We start from the raw sequence: 20,442 nt of genomic DNA on the forward strand, positions 1-20,442 counted from the left end.
GACCAGTACTCAATTTCTGTAAGTTTATTTTCAGGTGACTATTAAGACACTTCTTTGCATTATTGTCTGCCGAGTTGGACACAAAATTCTTGACTACTGTCATCTGGTTGCCCCAGGTGAAGTGCATCAGATGACTTACACTGCACCTCCCCTGTGTGACTCGCCATAAAAAATGCTGATGTTCCTTCCTAGTGCATGTCAGATGAGGTGTTTTTCTCTGCTGGCACTGCTTGTAATGGAGGTGCTGTGCTGTGAGAGTGCCATAAGATGATTTTGCTTTTGGGTATTTGATACCTGTTGTTCTAAATCATTTATAATTTTTACAAGCAGTTTTTACCCTAGGCTAACCCATGTGACGCATGGAATCTGTGGCCGATATTACTAATATACAGGATTCTCACATTTTTTAAATGTTTACATAACACACACTTGTCCATTGACAGCAGTAATTCCCTTATTTACCTGCAACCACAGTAGTAAGTTGTATTGCAGTGGGACATTCAGCATTGTAACATTTGTGTTCATCAACTGTCCTAAGCACTTTTTTAATTCTAGTTTTACTTTGGAAATTGGTTTTTTGTTTACATCATTTGACCCACCACAAACCGCAACATAATCTTCTGAGGACAAGCTTATTGGGTCGGTGGACCAGGATGCAAATGTACCAGGCTTTATGAAGGCACTTGCACTTACTGTGGGCTGCTCATTGAGAAGATGGGCAACTCCATGAACATGACCATGTGCCATAACAATTACTTTATTACTCTGTTCAGTTCTTACCACTTTTAGCTTGTAAACTTTTATATTTTTTATCTAGAAAACTTTCATTTTTGGGAACAGTACTTCCACTGTTTTTCCCATTTTCAACAAAGTCTGGCACTTCAAATTTATCTAAAAGTAAGATATTGTCATTTTCCTGGGATCTGATACAAAATACGCTCTCATTGTTTTGTTCAGTTAACTGTTTCTAAACATCTTTAATTATTTCACTTTTCAGCTCTAACTCTAGTTTGTAACAATGTATGGTTTCCGCGATGCACAATGCGCATTGCCAGGTTGTTGTTTCATCCAGGTTCAAAAAATGGTTCAGATGGCTCTGAGCACTATGGGACTTAACATCTGAGGTCATCAGTCCCCTAGAACTTAGAACCACTTAAACCTAACTAACCTAAGGACATCACACACATCCATGCCCGAGGCAGGAGTCGAACCTGCGACCGTAGCGGTCGCGCGGTTCCAGACTGAAGCACCTAGAACCGCTCGGCCACTGTGGCCGGCTTTCATCCAGGTATTTAAGGTTGACTCCTGCACATCATGTATACAGCCAATAGGTGCCCTATCTACACTTGAGTTCTTTCATCACTTTTTTATACTGTCTACACTTATTGCTACATGAAACATAATTTATATCACACATGTTTATGTTTTCAGTTTTAATGGCCACCATCTTAACCTTAGCTCATGTCAACTGGTTGGCCGTAACGTGCACAAATACAATCTGATCAAAAGTATCCGGACACCTGGCTGAAAATGACTTACAAGTTCGTGGTGCCCTCCATTGGCAATGCTGGAATTCAGTTCTGTGTTGGCCCACCCTTAGATTTGATGACAGCTTCCAGTCTTGCAGGCATATTTTCAATCAGGTGCTGGAAGGTATCCTGGGGAATGGCAGCCCATTCTTCACTGAGTGCTGCACTGATGAGAGGTATTGACGTCAGTCAGTGAGGTCTGGCACGAAGTTGGCATTCCAGAACATCCCAAACGTGTTCTATAGGATTCAGATCAGGACTTTGAACAGGGCAGTCCACTACAGGGATGTAGCTGCTGTGTAACCACTCCACCACAGGCCGTGTATTATGAACAGGTGCTCGATCATGTTGAAAGATGCAGTCGCCATCTCAGAATTGCTCTTCAACAGTGGGAAGCAAGAAGGTGCTTCAGACAACAATGTAGGCCTGTGCTGTGATAGTGACATGCAAAACAACAAGGGCTGCAAGCCCCCTCCATGAAAAACACGACCACACCATAACACCACCGCCTGCAGATTTTACTGTTCTTCCTACACACGCTGGCAGATGACATTCACCGGGCATTCACCATACCCACACCCTACAGTTGGATCGCCAGATTGTGTACCCTGTTTCATCACTCCGCACAATATTTTTCCACTGTTCAATCGTCCAATGTTAACGCTCTTTACACCAAGTGAGGCTTTGTTTATCATTTACTGGCATAATGTGTGGCTTATGAACAGCCGCACAACCATGAAATCCAAGTTTTATCTACTCCCACCTAACTGTCATAGTACTTGCAGTGGATCCTGATGCAATTTGGAATTCCTGTGTGATGGTCTGGATAGATGTCTGCCTATTACACATTACGACCCTCTTCAACTGTCGGCAGTCTGTCAGTCCACAGACGAGGTTGGCCTGTACACTTTTGTGTTGTACTTGTCCCTTCACGTTTCCACTTCACTAACGCATTGGAAACAGTGGACCTAGGGATGTTTAGGAGTGTGGAAATCTTGCATACAGAAGTATGACACAAGTGGCACCCAATCACCTGACCACGTTCGAAGTCCATGAGTTCTATGGAGCGCACTATTCTGCTTTCTCACGATGTCTAATGACTACTGAGGTCGCTGTAGGTGGTAGCACAATGCACCTAATATGGAAAACATACGTTTTTGGGGGTGTCTGGATACTTTAGATCACATGGTGTATATGCATGCTGTGTTTTTTTATTTATACTTCCCACTCTCATAATAGTAAAGTTATCTTACACCAGTATGTCACTCTTAACACTGCAATTCTCCATTAGGTATGGTGCTTTTGGATGTGCCTTATCTTCTTCCCACTTTTGACTGTAATTCATGAAGTACTAGCCCACAAAACCTTTACAGATACTTTCAGAACTTGACAAAATTTCAAAGTTAATTAACGTTTGGCAACTCAGTTTAAATATTCAGAAATGAAAAAATTATGCACTTCATAAAATGGAAAAACATTGTATTATTTGACTACAGTACCAATGAGTCACATGTGGAATGAGCCAACTTGCAAACACCTGGTTTTTACAATTAATGGGATGTGTAATGGACTGATCACATAGGCTTAGTCGCAGGTATCTTGACGCAGTGCCCATACACCTTCCATCACTAGACTGTGCAGAGAGAACGCAGTCTTGGTCTGAGGCAGTTGCATGTGTTTGTGTTGGATGATAAAGTTTACGTAAATGGTAGTCAAAAATACAGGCCCATACTACAATCTACCCACAGGCAACATAAAGCACCCCATCTTCAGGCCACAAGTGGCCCATCAGGACTGTCTGACAGCCGCATCATCCTCAGCTGAGGAGGGGCATGTGGTCAGCTCCCAGTCGTTATGATGTTTTCTGTGACCGGAGCCGCTACTATTTGGTCAAGTAGCTGCTCAATTGGCAACACGAGGCTGAGTGCACCCTGAAAAATGGCAACAGCACAGGGCGGCCTGGATGGTCACCCATCCAAGCGCCACCCACGCCAACAGCACTTAATTTCGGTGATCTGACGGGAACCGGTGCATCTACTGCGGCAGGGCCGTTGCCACAGGTAACATGACCAACTTTATTTCAGTGATGATCACAGATTTGTTTGATACATAAGAGAAAGTCACATAAATGCTTAAAGATAAAGATAGGCACTACCTATCCTTTGAAAGCCTATTTAAAAGATTCAGCAACCAGCACTAAGTGAAGAATCTAAGAATGCACCACCACTCCCATTCTATTGCTCATTTAGGGGTCACAAAGAGAAGGCTGGACCAGTTACTGCATGCACGGAGGCATGTAAACAGTCATTCTCAACGTGCTGTATACACAAATGGTATGGCAAGACACTCTAATATGTGATACAAAGGTAAGTGTTCTATACCATGCACTCCAGTGTTTTACAGACTATGAACTCAATGTAAACAACTTACCCAGCTAATTACAGGGGGAGATCTAGACTTAAGCATGGAGTCTAAACCTTAGTGCAACTCCACATTTTTCATATAACTGAATCACTGCTATTGATGGAAAAATCAGTAAGTGATGGTAAAAATACTATGACTGAATGAAGACTGAACACCAGACCTCTGAATTTACAGTTTGATAGTTTGTTGCAAAGCCCTAATCGTTAAAATTAAGGGACAGAGATAGGAAATGAAGAAGATGTCAGCAGGAATACCTCAGGGAATCATTCTGTCACTAGCATTATTTAACATTTATGAACAATGTCATCCTCACACAAATGGCCAGTCATGCTGTGTTTCTCACAAGTTGACATCATACAGCGAACATTAGGAGACTACAAGGCCACATAACAGAGTTGGAAAGATGGTGGAAAAACAACAAAATTCAACTCAAGCTGCTAAAAGGCACTGGTGTCTACTTCACACCAAAATATGGGCTATGATTGTAACACATTTCCAGCTACACAACTGCCAAACACACTGGTGTAACCCGCGATACGAATCTTACTGCCAGACATCACGCTCACAAGAAGTGTCAAAACTCTATGGGCATGGCTAAATCACTACTGCCGGGCCTCATGAACCAAGAATTAGACTAAAAACATCTCTCTAAATTGACAGCTCTACTCATGATGTACATGGAAACTCATCATGGGTATAAACTGGGGATGACCAGCTTAATCAGATCCAAATTGTACAAAATAAATGCCTCTGATGGATAGTATGAGCATCTATTTTTGTCAGAAATGACATGTATACCATAAACTGAACATAAGGAAGTTTTGAGACCAAACAAAGGATAGATCATGGCAAATCTATGAAAAATGAAAAAGAGCTGTCAATTCACACGCCACATCAGAGAAGTAGGCACAATGTTCCCACATCCACGACACCATATCAAGGTGCTAAGTGCATTAACTGAGCGGATTTTAAGTTAAGTATTCAGATATTTCAAAATTTTTAAATTTTATCCTCGCCCAGAAATGTACAGTAATCTTATTTGAGAGGGGCAAAAAGACCTTAGGCGAACCCTGAAACACCCTCTAAAGTGAATGAATGAATAAAGAAAAATCCTTAACCATCTTCAACCATATGCTAAAGAAGTAGAACACAACAGAGTGGTTGTCTTTCGACACTGCATGAAAAAAAAGCAAGAATCGCAGATACATACTCAAAATTTTAATCTTTGTCTGGGACAGTTTATCATAGTCCCAGAAAAAAAAATAGTCAAATCGCCTAGTCCAACAAAGATTTTCAGGAGGTTTCCCTTAATCATCATATGAATTTCGGGACTGAAAATCACATCCCACACATTCCCATTTGGGAGTCACTCTGCTGCACTCCCTATCTGTTGAGATATCTGGCTGGAATGAACAACGTCTTACAGCAGCCTGCACAGCTCTCACAAGTTGGGGCTGAAAGATGATGGGGGGGGGGGGGGGGGGGGGGGAGGAGAGGGGGAGGAAGGCAGGCTGGGGTCCCTTAACTCTATCACCATAGTGACAGTAGTTGCTCTTCTGGATTCATAATCTGACAATTAAAACCACTCAGTGGAATATCACCACAGCCATTACTTAGTATCAGTGGTTGTATTTACTACATCAGTCTCCTCCTACTGTGAATAGATGCTACCACCATCACCAGACCACACTCGAATAACCAAGCCAATAGAATGAGGACATTTATTTATTTATTTATTTATTTAATTTATCCATATAATCTCTTTTTCAGGACATACTCATACACAGGATACTGGACAGAAAAAAGTTTTTTATCTATTGATTTTTCAAACATACATTATTTAAATTTTTATAACAAACCAGATCTATACAGTTAATAATTAAAATTTGTTTAAAAATACTGTATATTTTAACTTATTTCTACAATTAAAGGTACAATTACATTTTTTGAAATGAATATAATAGAGGGAAACATTCCACGTGGTAAAAATATATCTAAAAACAAAGATGACGTGACTTATCAAACGAAAGCGCTGGCATGCTGATAGACACACAAACAAACACAAACATACACACAAAATTCAAGCTTTCACAACCAACAGTTGCTTCATCAGAAAAGAGGGAAGGAGAGGGAAAGACAAAAGGATGTGGGTTTTAAGGGAGAGGGTAAGAAGTCATTCCAATCCTGGGAGCGGAAAGACTTACCATAGGGGGAAAAAAGTAGCCACCAAACTAAAAGAAGCTGGAAGTCTAGATGAAGAACAGACAGATCAGTTAGGTAGTTTGTTATGGGAATAGAGAGATGTGTTTAGTGAGAAACATGAAAAAGTGAAAAACTATGAATGTAGACTTAATCTAAAACATCACGAACCATTTTTTATCAAACCATATGGAGTAAGTGTCAAACACCAAGAAAAATTAAGATTATGTAAAAGCCCTTAGGAGGACACATCTTTGTGTCAAGTGCATGGAGAGCACTAGGTCTCCGAGCTGTGTAGCTTCTATTTTCCTTCTTTTCGTTTTCAGATGCTACTTCTTTTACTCCTCTATAAACCTGTAATGAAGTTACCTCTTACTGAAAATACTATCCATTCTCTGTAGTATAAGTTTTCTGTATGTAATATGACTATTAAGTGACATTATTTGAGAAATAATTTGAAAATGTAAACTGTGTACTAAATTTGACTTTCCTACAATAGTGATTGACCAATTATTGTAGTTATACTCTGTAGAGCATGTATTTGATTTGTGGGTGCTTCTTTGAGAATTACAGGCATGGTCATGATTTTATGAACTTGCTAATGAGATGAACAAATCGACAATGGTAAAGATGTACATGTGTTACTAAATGGACAAGTTGCACTGTGCCAAAAGACTTTTGTGAAAAGTTTGTTATTACAATATGGTCTGATGATGAGCTGTCTCTGAGTTTGTTTGATGTGATAAAGAGTTAAATGAGATCTGGGGTGTCAAATATTCTGTATGGTGGAATATACTGAAATATTAATAAAAAAGAAAGGATACATATATAATTCATTTTTGATTCATTGACTTTAATCTGTAGACAGCTAAATCTTTACAGTTGATATGCTTAGTTTCGTGTGATTTTGTTTGAATATTTTTTGGAAGCATTTTTTTATTTTGGAATATGATGTGACTTACCAACCGAAAGCGTTGGTATGTTGATAGACACACAAACACACACACAAAATTCAAGCTTTCGCAACCCACAGTTGCTTCATCAGGAAAGAGGGAACACACACACACACACACACACACACACACACACACACACACACACACACACACACACCACACACACACACATAGAGTACAGAGGCAAAGATGTTGTTGAATGACAGGTGAGGTATGAGAAGCGGCAACTTGAAATTAGCAGAGGTTGAGGCCTGGTGAGTAACAGGAAGAGAGGATATACTGAACGGCAAGTTCCCATCTCCGGAGTTCTGATAGGTTGGTGTTAGTGGGAAGTATCCAGATAACCCGGACGGTGTAACACTGTGCTAAGATGTGCTGGCCGTGCTCCAAGGCATGTTTAGCCACAGGATGATCCTCATTACCGACAAATACTGTCTGCATGTGTCCATTCATGTGAATGGACAGTTCTTTGCTGGTCATTCCCACATAGAAAGCTTCATAGTGTAGGCAGGTCAGCTGGTAAATCACGTGGGAGTTTTCACACGTGGCTCTGCCTTGGATCGTGTACACTTTCCGGGTTACAGGACTGGAGTAGGTGGTGGTTGGAGGGTGCATGGGACAGGTTTTACACTGGGGGTGGTTACAAGGGTAGGAGCCAGGGGGTAGGGAAGGTGGTTTGGGGATTTCATAGGGATGAACCAAGAGGTTACGAAGGCATCCCTATAAAATCCCCAAACCACCTTCCCTACTCTCTGGCTCCTACCCTTGAAACCCCCCTCGGTGTAAAACTTGTCTCATGCAACCTCCCACCACCACCTACTCCTGTCCTGTAACCCGGAAGGTGTACACGATCAAAGGCAGAGCCACGTGTGAAAGAACCCACGTGATTTACCTACACTGCCTACACTGTGAAGCTTTCTATGTGGGAATGACCAGCAACATACTGTCCATTCGCATGAATGGACACACACAGACAGTGTTTGTTGGTAATGAGGATCACCCTGTGGCTAAATATGCCTCGGTGCACGGCCAGCACATCTTGGCACAGTGTTACACCGTCCGGGTTATCTGGATACTTCCCACTAACACCAACCTGTCAGAACTCCGGAGATGGGAACTTGCCCTTCAGTATATCCTCTCTTCTCGTTACCCACCAGGCCTCATCCTCCACTAATTTAAAGTTGCTGCCGCTCATACCTCACCTGTCATTCAACATCTTTGCCTCTGTACTTCCTCCTCAACTGACATCTCTGCCCAAACTCTTTGCATTTACAAATGTCTGCCTGTGTCTGTGTCTGTGCGGATGGATACGTGCATGTGTGTGCGTGCGAGTTATACCTGTCCTTTTTTCCCCCTAAGGTAAGTCTTTCCACTCCCGGGATTGGAATGACTCCTTACCCTTTCCCTTAAAACCCACATCCTTTCGTCTTTCCCTCTCCTTCCCTCTTTCCTGATGAAGCAACCATTGGTTGCGAAAGCTTGAATTTTGTGTGTATGTTTGTGTTTGTTTGTGTGTCTATCAGCATGCCAGCACTTTCGTTTGGTAAGTCACATCATCTTTGTTTTTAGATATAAATTACATTTTTTCTTGCACGAGATACTGTGAGATTGAATAGTAGCAGTTTTTTAGAAGGTAGGCTGTCACAGACTTTTTAGCTCTGCAGTTCAGGAAGAGATTTTATGTCTTGGTAACCTGTTGTACAGTTTTGTTCCTGCGTGATATACACCTTTTTGGCATAGTGTGGTGTTACAATGATTAACATGTATGTCACTGTCTGACCTGGTGCTGCAATCATGGGCACATTTGTTTTGAGGAAAGAGGTTTTCTTCTCTCAGCATACTTTTTTTGGCATGCATGACTACTTCCAGTAAATAAAAGCAGGGAAGGGGTAAAATCTTTAGATCTTTAAAGAAAGGTTTGCATGGATTACTGCTGCTCACTTGTTTCATTACTCTTATAATTGCCTTTCGTTTCCTGAAAACTGTTGTGGGCTGGTGTACATTTCCCCAGAAAATGATACCATGCTTTGGTATTGAATGTACATGAGCATAGTATACAGCCCTAACCATTTCTGCATAGCATTGTTACAAAGAATTCTTACTACATAGCTCATTTTTGCTAGTTTTGAATTTAGGGATGTGATATGAGTGCTCCATTTAAGATTTTCCTGCATATGAATCGTAAGAAATTTAGTTTCATTGACAGCATTAACGATTTGGTTATCTTTACATATTACAGGTTGTGTCACATTTTTATTTTGATCTGTGTGGAAATTCATGAGTACCGTTTTTTGGGCGTTAACTATTAACCTGTTTCTGGTAAAACATCAGACACTTCTTTTGTAATATCTTTTGCAGATGCAGTGAGATTTTCTTCTTTATTTCCTTCAATCAATAGACTGGTGTCATCTGCAAACAGTACAGGTTCATAATTCCTAATGTGTGATGGGAAGTCAGTAAGGTATACCAAAAAAAGAAGGGGACCTAAAATAGAGTCCTGTGGAACACCATGACTTAGTACATATGGTTCTGAAAAATATACCTGGAGTTCATTTCCTTCCATGTACTTAATTTCAGTTGTCTGAGAACAATACTCCAAATATGATTTAATCCACTGATTTGGCACACCTCTTATGCCATACTGTTCAACCTTCCTCAGGAGCACAGAACGATCAATCAAATCAGAAATTTTTGTTAGGTCCAAGAATAAATCTGAGATATTTCTGTGGTGTCCTGTGCATTTAAGACATAGTTTATCAGGTTGAGAGTGGCTGTTTCAGTTGATTGCTGTGGTCTGAAGCCATATTGACATCCAAAAATAACATTATTCTTGTCGAAAAATTTAGTATTTTTTAAAAAACCTGGCATTAGAAACACAGGCTTATAGTTACCCATACATTGCTGATCACCTTTTTTATATAGAGGTATTACTTTTGCCATTTTCAATTGCTGTGGGAGGACACAACATAAGGAAGAATTGAATATGTATAATAAAAGATAGAGTATTTGTCTTGCTGTTATTTTTATAATATAATCTGGAATATCATCAATACCAGTTGAATAATTACTCTTAAGTGAATTAATGGTATTTAGGAGCTCTGTTGGGCCTATCGGACTGAGGAACATGGATACATTATTTATTTCAAGAGATGAAAGTTCTTTCCATGTTGTATTAGGCGAATTACCAAATTTTTTTCTTCACAAATTTTCCAGCAACAGTTGCACAATAAGGATTGAAGCTGTTAAAGCTGTTCGCAACTGCAGTAGGGTCAGTGACATTCTTGCCATTGTCCAATATCACAATATTTTTGTGAGTTGTCTTCTTCCTCATAAAATTCTGCACAGCTTTCCACATGGACTTCGTTTCATTGTTTCATTGGATGACTTCATAATATATTTGCCTTTTTCCTTAATTTTTGCCTCTTATGACACGTTTCAAAACTATCTTGTATTTTTTGAAATAACTAAGAAATTCTGGACTGCTGTCAGTTTTTGACTGCAGAAAAAGTGCTCACTTTATTTTACGAGGTACTCTAATGCCTGATGGGCAGTTTTTGAATCTATCTGTCCTTCTGGAAATCATGTTCCTTTGTGGAAAAGCTATGTCAAAGTTATGCTTGAAGATGTTCAAAAAATTTTCCATCTTTTCATTGGTAATAGGGGTATCATGTACTTCTCTCCAAGATTGTTCACCGATTAGACACAGGAAGTATTAAATATTTTTCTGACTATAAATCCTTTAATGGATAATATTTTGTACACTGGTCAAAATGTGATTTGCAGGTATGGTTAGTAATTGCGAAAGGTGGTCACTATAGCCAGTATCAAAGTTTTCTGATGTTTACACATACCTGATCAAGGAGAGTGACACTAGTTTTTGTGACATGTGTTGGAGAGCTAACCGTCAGACAAAGATTGTAGGCTTCTATAATATTTAAGAACTTATCCCTTTGAAGGCTATGGCTCAGAAAGTCAGTATTAAAATCTCCACACAGTAACATTGACATTAACTCAACAGCTGAGATTTCAAAGTCTCCCTCACACCCTAGTTTGCAAACAGAGGCTATACTCTTAAAATCTTCATTTTCTTTTACATATATACAAGCTCCCCAATGTTTTGATTCCATTCAATAAAAGCAGTTTGCAGGGTAAAAAGGCAATATTTTTAAGTATTGAAAATACTCATTTTGTAAGCAGTGCTCACAAAACACAAAACTGAAACATCTTTCCATTCACTACAGAGGAGTATATTTATTTCATCAACTTTGTTTGTTAATGTCTGTACATTCTGGTGTACAATCTTCAATGTGTATTTGCAATTTAATTCTGCATCACATATTTTTTTGTGATACAGTCTACTTCCCTAAAAAATGTCTTTCACCATTTTTATAAGCCATCACATCTTTCTTTATGACTCATTTGTCCAAGGTACTTTGGACTGCTTCTATACTATGCCTGTTATGACTCAGATTTCCTAAACAACAGATTTCTTCAACCAAAAATTGTTTCCCACTGTTATTTAAATGAAGGCCACGGCTGGAATATATGGATCTGTCTAATATGCTTACATTTATTATGTTCACATACAGAAATTTTTTGCGTACTTCATCTATCTCTTTGTTTACTATTCCTGTTAATTTATTTACACATGACCAAGGAAGTAGGTCATATCTGTGTGGTTGATTTACAATAGCTACATTTGTGTTGCTTAAATTGGGTAACACACTTTGAAGAACATCAGGAGTTCACTACCTTTATCTCTGGCAATATCATTTGCACCTGCACAAATTATGACACAGTCTTTTGACCAAGGTTTTCACATGATTCCAGCACTGTTTTCCTCACTTCTGAAATGCCTGCTCTTGGTTTGACAAAGGTGTGGACACTTGCATTAGTTTGTGTATCTGCCACCTTTTCTGCTATCTGATGTCCATGATTATCCGCAAAAATTAAGACTTTTCATTCTTTTTTCCACTCTTGAGGCCAGTCGACTGATTTTATTAATCACATTTCTTTGTTTACAATGCAATGCATGAAAAATTTACAGTGCACAGCTGTTGTTGTTTGTAATTATTATCTGGACACACATTTCTGCGTGACATTGTTTGTAGAATCACATTTGTCATTATAGCTGTTTGATGCAGATACTTTAATATTTCCAAGTTTTGTGCTGGCTTCCACAGTCATTCTTCCATTGTTTATATCATTTGTAGCTGATATTTGTTTAAGGTTGAGTCAATACTCTGTTCAGTTTTACAACCTAGATATTGCAGCAAAAATGTCGACTCAGAATACAAAGCACAAAGAAATTGAAAGTAACCGGACACCACAGACAAACTTAAAAATAAAAAAGATGGGGCCTCGATTTAATGCAGGAAGCATCCTGTGGGAGTAACAAGAAATGACAACACAAGCATATCACTGTCAGTGGTACTTATAATAGAATGTCCACCTGACTGAACGCCTCACCCACATGTCCTCACTACAAGCAACACCACCTTCATAAACAATTTCCCCGCCTACATGCAGCACTTGTGACATGTCTCACCCTACGTACTTGCGCAAGTGCCCTCCCCAAAAACCTAAACTCGCTGTCACTATATGTGCTGTTGACAAATCACTCTGTATAAACATCTCAGTCCTTGACCCACCATTGCAGATTCCTCCCTGTCTGACTGAAAATGGTGCAGTGAACATACATCATCAAATACCAAAAATATCCATTCAGTCCAATGCAATAAACATCTTCTTGCCCAAACGCTCAGACAATGTGAAATCCATACCTTTCTCCAATTGCAAAATTCTATATGGATGTTTCCTTATGCCCTACATCGAACTGATAATCCTAATCTTACTGCCCATGGTACAGTAAAACTCATCCATCTCTAAAATATTCCTTTTATCATTCAACAATTCCTAAATTATCCAGCTGAGCTCCTAATCCTCACTATCTTTCTCCCAAAATTCACAGGAACCCTTACCACTGTTTACATCCCCCTTTACCATCCAATCCTTCATAATTTCCTACACCATATAAACTGAACCTTTAACACATACATAATAAGTGTTGATTTTAATCTGCTCTCCCACACATCTGTTGAAAAACAGCAGTTGCAATAGTTTATCAGCACTCTTAATGGCCACGAAATCTATGTCTTTGATCACACCCAACATTACACGTACTACTTCCAATGCCATTATTGCTTCTCCAAACTTTTTGAGATGCACCACAGCAAAAGTCCTAGATCTAATTGGGAGTGGTCATCCATCTGCCACATCTACAAAACTCAATCTGACCCATGACAAATCCAGGGCTACTCCCATGCTGACTGGAATCCATACCACACCCAAAACCATACACTAAGCCATGACTCCATCTTTCAAAATACTGACTACATCCAGTGTGAGGCTGGTTTCCTGCAACACACCATGTCAAACACAATCTATAATCATATTCCATTCCAAACTATCTACACTCATGCTCATAAATTAAGGATAATTGTAGAACATGGTGACAAACAATGTGGCATTACACGAAACTGGCACTAATAGCATAGGCACATAGGGAAAACACATGACAAAGATCTGTAAGGCCACTGTATTGGTGATAAGTTGAGAAAACCATCCCAAAACATATGTGCTACAAAATGCCACTGTTTCCTGCACATGTACCCCAACATCAATAGGGGATATGATCACCATGCACATGTACACAGGCCGCACAACGGGTTGGCATACTCTGGATCAGGTGGTAGAGCAGCTGCTGGGGTATAGCGTCCAATTCTTGCACCAGTGCCTGTCTGAGCTCCTGAAGTGTCATAGGGGTTTGAAAATGTGCAGCGATACGTCAACCAAGAGCATCCCAGACATGCTTGATGGGGTTTAGTTCTGGAGAACACGTAGGTCACTTCATTCGCCTGATATCTTCTGTTTCAAGGTACTCCTCCACGATGGCATCTTAGTGGGGCTGTGCATTATCATCCATCAGGAGGAAGGTGAGACCCACTGCATCCCTGAATAGGTGGACATACTGGTGGTAAATGTCGTCCCAATACACCTAACCTGTTACAGTTCCTCTGTCAAAGATATGCAGGGGTGTACGTGCACCCCACACCATCATACCACAACCTCCATACAGGCCCCCCTTTTAAGGACATTAAGGGGTTGGTATCTGGTTCCTGGTTCATGCCAGATGAAAACCCAGCAAGAATCACTGTTCAGGCTATACATGGACTCGTCCGTGAACATAACCTGGGACCAGTGTTCCAATGACCATGTACTGCATTCTTGACACCAGGCTTTACGGTCTCTCCTGTAACCAGGGGTCAGCAGAATGCACTTTGCAGGTCTCCAGGCGAATAAACTATGTCTGTTCAGTCATCTGTAGACTGTGTGTCTGGAGACAACTGTTCCAGTGGCTGCATTAAGGTTCCGAGCAAGGCTACCTGCAGTACTCTGTGGCCGTTGCAGGCACTAATGGTGAGATATTGGTCTTCTTGTGGTGGTGTACACTGTGGACATCCCATACTGTAGCGTCTGGACACGTTTCCTGTCTGCTGGAATAGTTGCCATAATATTGAGATCACACTTTGTGGCACATGGAGGGCCTGTGCTACTACCTGCTATGTCTGACCAGCCTCCAGTCACCCTAGTATTCTACCCCTCATGACGTCATCAATATGTGTTCTTTGAGCCATTTTCAACACAGATTCACCATTAGAATGTCTGGAAACGTCTGCACACTTACTCGCTGCACCGTACTCTGACATGCACCAACACAGCTCTGCGTATATGGACTGCTGTCAGCACCACTGTGCAACGACCACAGGTCAAATGCACTGCATGGTCATACCCTGAGGTGATTTAAACCCACAAACTGCCCACCAGGGTGTTGTTTCACCATGTATCAGCATTATCCTTAATTTATGAGCATGAGTGTACAATGACTGTCACACTCTCCCTCCATGTGCCCTTGATCTGCTCCAAAAATCTCATTGTTTCTATAACGAATGCCTTCATAGGTGAGGGAGACATGTATGCAAACCACTCACAGCTCCAGAGATATGTCCACAGTTACTTACAAACAAAACAATATTGAAAGTGGCACATGACATGCACTGTTTCAAATTCTACTATGTACTGAAAAGCATTCCATAGGATCTCTGGAAACAACCCAACTCCCAAGTTTCCCATCTTTCATAACAACAAACCCCTTCCTAATGGTCTCGCCAAAGCCAACCACCCACAGCTATCAAAAACATCAAGAGTCTTGCACTTCCTGAAATCTGACAAACCTCCCTCACAGACCTCAGCCTCACATCAGTTTTTCATAAAACCTTTGAAATTATCCTTATCCAATGAATCCATCAGCAACTCACAACCTACCTACCCACCCATCCTAAACATCCAAAATAGCTTTTGTCCCAACTATTCCATCGACAACCAACTTCTTTACCTTATCAAATATATTTCCCATCGATTAAATAAATGAAAATCTCTTGGTATCCAAAGTGCCTTTGGCCATGTAGAGCACTCTGGACTGCTCTTCAGACTACTGACCTATGTGCACCTAGTTAATTTCATCCTCCTTATAGCATCCTTCCTTTACCACCATCCTACATACGTCAGAGCCAGTCACACCTGCTCACACATGTTTACCCCACTGCAGATATGCCTCAAGCCTCTGTCCTCTCTGCCTTCCTTTATTTACTGCACATAAGTCATTCCCAAAACCCCAACCACCACCTCCCAATATGCTGATGACTACACTCTCAAATCTAGATGCCTCCTCCCTTCCCCCGCCCCCCCCTCCCGCCCCTCCCAGTGCCATTTCAGTCTTCTGGCTGAGTTGTGTAACGTGTGGAAACTGCAAGTAAATCCCCCAAAAAAGTCAAACCACTATCTTTATCAAACCATTAAGTGTTTCTGTTGTCCAGCCTTCCATCTCTCCATCAACAACCAATTCCTCCCTCTCACATGATACAGTATTTAGGACTAACCTTTGGTGGACAGCTAATATTGAATGCCCACCTCCTTACCTTCCAAAACAGTGCCTGAACTGACTAAAACTACCGAAATTACTGACAGGTTGCACCTGGGGTCTACATGCTTCTACCATTATCGTCTCCTATAAATCCTTCATACGGCCACCCTAACTTATGCGAGCATTGCCTGGACTTTTACTCCCCCTAAACTCAACAAGTACCTTAAAATCCTCTATGTACTCTGCCTCACCTTCCACATATGCCTACACTTCCCCACTCATGTCTTATACCTACTCATCCACTTCCCTTACCTTCTTCTCTTCCTAGACCACGTTCGGATTCAATACATTGAGCAGCACAAAATCCAATCCCAGTACCCAATATTACGCTCACTGACCACTGATCCAGGTACACTGCTGTGCCACTACATCCATATTCCACTCTCCAAGCACCTTCATGCCTTATACATCCTCTCGCTATGGAACTTCAATCAACTCCCACAAATCAATGATGAAATCCCCGCTGAGTTGAAACCTTCTTTCCAGACCACCTCACAACGTCCCTCTCTTCTCCTCCCTTCCCCTTCCTCCATCTTGCTACACTGTGGTTCCACAGGCCCCCATAATCATACCCCTCACTCCAACTCCATCATGAACATAATCATTTTCAAGCTCCATCAGCATCACCATTATACCACAGGGACATTAACAGTATAACCAGTGTCACAAAAAATGTTTCATCAATGTAGTTTAAAAAAATTGTTTACTGCCATCTGTTTTTTATGTAATTCAAAACTACTTCTAAGTATGTATTCTTTTTGCTGAAAAGTGCAGCTACCTCACCCACTGCTGGAGAGTTGTATTAACAATAAATAACAAAGGACAGGGATCAGTTCCAGCAAGAACAGAAAAGAGTTCTCTCACTTGAAGATGGCACCAGATGGCCATTTGCAATAGTGTGCCAAGATGATTCTGGCATCTGGCTGCGGACATGAGAAGACTGTAATGGTTAATTGCACTTTTGGTTTGATTATGAAGTATGTGCTTCAATTTAATTTTCTAAAATTCTCAGTAGCAAACCAGACACAATTTTAGAATGAGATTTTCACTCTGCAGCGGAGTCTGCACTGATATGAAACTTCCCGCCACATTAAAACTGTGTGCCGGACTGGGTCTTGAACTCAGAACCTTTGCCTTTCCCATGCAAGTGCTGTACCATCTGAGCTATCCAAGCATGACTCACAACCCGCCCTCACAGCTACGAGTCTTGTTGCTGTTACTATCATGACCCATAAGAGCTTAAATATGGTCCAGCATACTATATTCCACAGAGACCTTCTTTTTCAGTCTGATGACGAGCTGCACGCCAACTTAGAGCAATGAGTTCATTTCGTTCGGTGTGTCCATTGGGGTCCGAGGGATAATCAGGTTGTCGCCGGTGCCTTCATCTTGGCCTTCAAGGGTGACACATTGCCTGAGAAGGTCAAGGTGATGGTCTACCGCTGTGATGTCAAGCCATATATCCCTCCCCCAATGTGGTGCTTTACGTGCTGGAAGTCTGGCCATATGTCTTCCAACTGTACTTCCAGCCCCACCTGTCGAGATTGTGGACAGCCATCACATCCGAATACTCCATGTGCCCTGCCTCCCATCTGTGTCAACCGCGGAGAGCATCATTCACCTTGCTCACCAGACTGCAGGATTTGACAGAAGGAGAGGAATATAAGACCCTGGAACGACATACCTACACTGAGGCTAAGAGCAAATTTGAGCGCCCACATCCTGTGGCTATGACCACCTCATATGCCGCAGCTACGAGAACAGTTGTTGCCCCATCAGTTCCTTGAATTCCTGTCGCCTCTCAGAACCAGGAGACTACACCTGCCCCCTTGATGGTGGGGGGCACTTCCCTCCCTGTTGCTCCAACACCACCTACTTCAGGAGCAACACTCCCCCCCCCCCCAACCGTCAGGTATTTCAAGCCCCACTTCTGAGCCAGAGAAGCGTTCCCTTCCCAGGTTTCTGCTAGTGGGAAAGATGACATCCACCAGTGGCTGAAGAGCCCAAAGGTAGCTGGTTGTAGGGCTTCACCATCATCCTCAGTCCCAGAGACTGATTCAGTGAAGTACTCCCAGGCAGGGAAACCCAAGGAACAGCGCAAGAAATCGAAAAAGAAGACCCCCCAAGAACAAGGAACTTGTGGTGGCACCCACACCACAGCTACCTACAAGCTCTGCGTCTGAGGATGGGGTGGGGATTCTGGCATCCGGTGAAGACCTGGATCCCGCCAGATCCTCAGACACGATGGATATATACTGCTCGGGCAATAAGTCGGTGGCAGCAGATGACCCTGAGGCGTAAATTGCCTCATCGAATATTCCGTGCCTTCCCAGTCTCATGATGATGTCATCCTCCAATGGAATTGCAGCGATCTTATCCACCACCTGGCTGACCTAAGGCAACTGTTAACCTTTACACCTGCTTTCTGCATTGCCCTCTAGCAAACTTGGTTCATGGCTATGCGGACCCCTGCCCTCAGCAGCTATAAGGTATTTTACAGGAACCATAGCACTGTAATTGAGTGTCAGGTGGAGTTTGCGTTTATGTCCTATACTCCGTCTGTAGTGAACCTGTGCCCCTTCAAAACCCTCTTGAAGCTGTGGCTGTCAGAATAAGGATGACACGGGAAGTAATTGTCTGCAATGTATATCTTCCTCCAGATGGTGCAGTACCTCTGAATGCATTAGCTGCACTGATTGAACAACTCCCTAAACCTTTCCTACTTTTGGGAGATTTTAATGCCCATAACACCTTGAGGGGTGACACTATGCTTACTAGCCGAGAGAGATGTCGAAACTGTACTGTCTCAGTTCGACCTCTGAACTGCCATACATTTCAGTGTGGCTCGAGGTAGTTTCCCAGCCATTCATTTATCAATTTGCAGCCCATGACTTCTTCCATCTATCCACTGGAGAGCACCTGACGACCTGTGTGGTAGTGACACTTCCCCAACTTCGTGTCACTACCCCAGCGTCACGCTCACGGACGCCTACACCGATGGGCTTTAAACAAGGCAGACTCAGTAGCCTTCACTTCTGCTGTCACCGTTGAATCTCCCCCATGTGATGCCATCGATGTTGTGATTGAGCAGGTCACTACAACGATAATTTCTGCGGCTGAAAACGCGACCCCTCATTGTGTAGGGTGCCCCCGGCAAAAGACAGTCCCTTGGTGGTCGCCGGAAGTCTCTGAAGCAATTACAGAGCGTCGGCGAGCTCTACAGCGATGTAAGTGGCACCCTTCAATAGAGCATCTTATAGCCTTTAAGCAGCTCCGTGCCTGTGTATGCCAGCTTATGAAACGAAGGAAACAGGAGTGTTGGGGGAGGTATGTGTCGACCATTGGGTGTCATGCGTCGCCTTCCCAAGTCTGGATGAAGATCCGACGTCTTTTTGGGTACCAGACCCCAATAGGTGTCCGTGGCATTAACATCAATAGCATGTTATCTACCGACACAAACGCGATTGATGAGCACTTTACTGAGCACTATGCTCGAGCATCTGCATCAGAGAACTACCCCCCCACCCCCCAGCCTTTCGCAACCTCAAATGGCGGATGGAAAGGAAAGTCCTCTCATTCACTACACGCCACAGTGAATCCTATAATGCTCCATTTATGGAGTGGGAGCTCCTCAGCACACTTGCACATTGCCACGACACAGCTCCTGGGCCACATCAGATCCACAGTCAGATGATTAAACTTCTCTGGTCTCACTACAACTGCCATCTCTTCGTCATCTTCAACCGGATCTGGTGCGATGGCGTTTTTCCATCGCAATGGCGCCAGAGCACCATCGTACCAGTGCTCAAACCCAGTAGAAACCCACTTGATGTGGATAGCTATCGGCCCATCAGCTTCACCAACGTTGTTTGTAAGCTGCTGGAATGTATGGTGTGCCGGCGGTTGGGTTGCATCCTGGAGTCACGTGGTCGTCTGGCTCCATGTCAGGGCAGCTTCTGCCAGGTGTGCTCTACCACTGATAATCTTGTGTCCCTCGAGTCTGCCATCCAAACAGCCTTTTCCAGATGCCAACACCTTGTTGTCATCTTTTTTGATCCACACAGAGCGTATGACACCACCTGGCGACATCATATTCTTGCCACATTATAGAGGTGGGATCTCCGAGTCCTGCTCCTGATTTTTATCCAAAATATCCTGTCGCTTCATACTTTCTGTGTCCAAGTTGTTGCCTCCCATAGTTCCCCCCATATCCGGGAGAACGGGATCCCGCAGGGCTCTGTATTGAGTGTATCACTATTTTTAGTGGCCATTAATGGTCTAGCAGCAGCTG

The sequence above is a fragment of the Schistocerca piceifrons genome, chromosome 2 (assembly GCF_021461385.2).
Source record: "Schistocerca piceifrons isolate TAMUIC-IGC-003096 chromosome 2, iqSchPice1.1, whole genome shotgun sequence".
In the NCBI taxonomy this organism is placed as follows: domain Eukaryota; kingdom Metazoa; phylum Arthropoda; class Insecta; order Orthoptera; family Acrididae; genus Schistocerca; species Schistocerca piceifrons.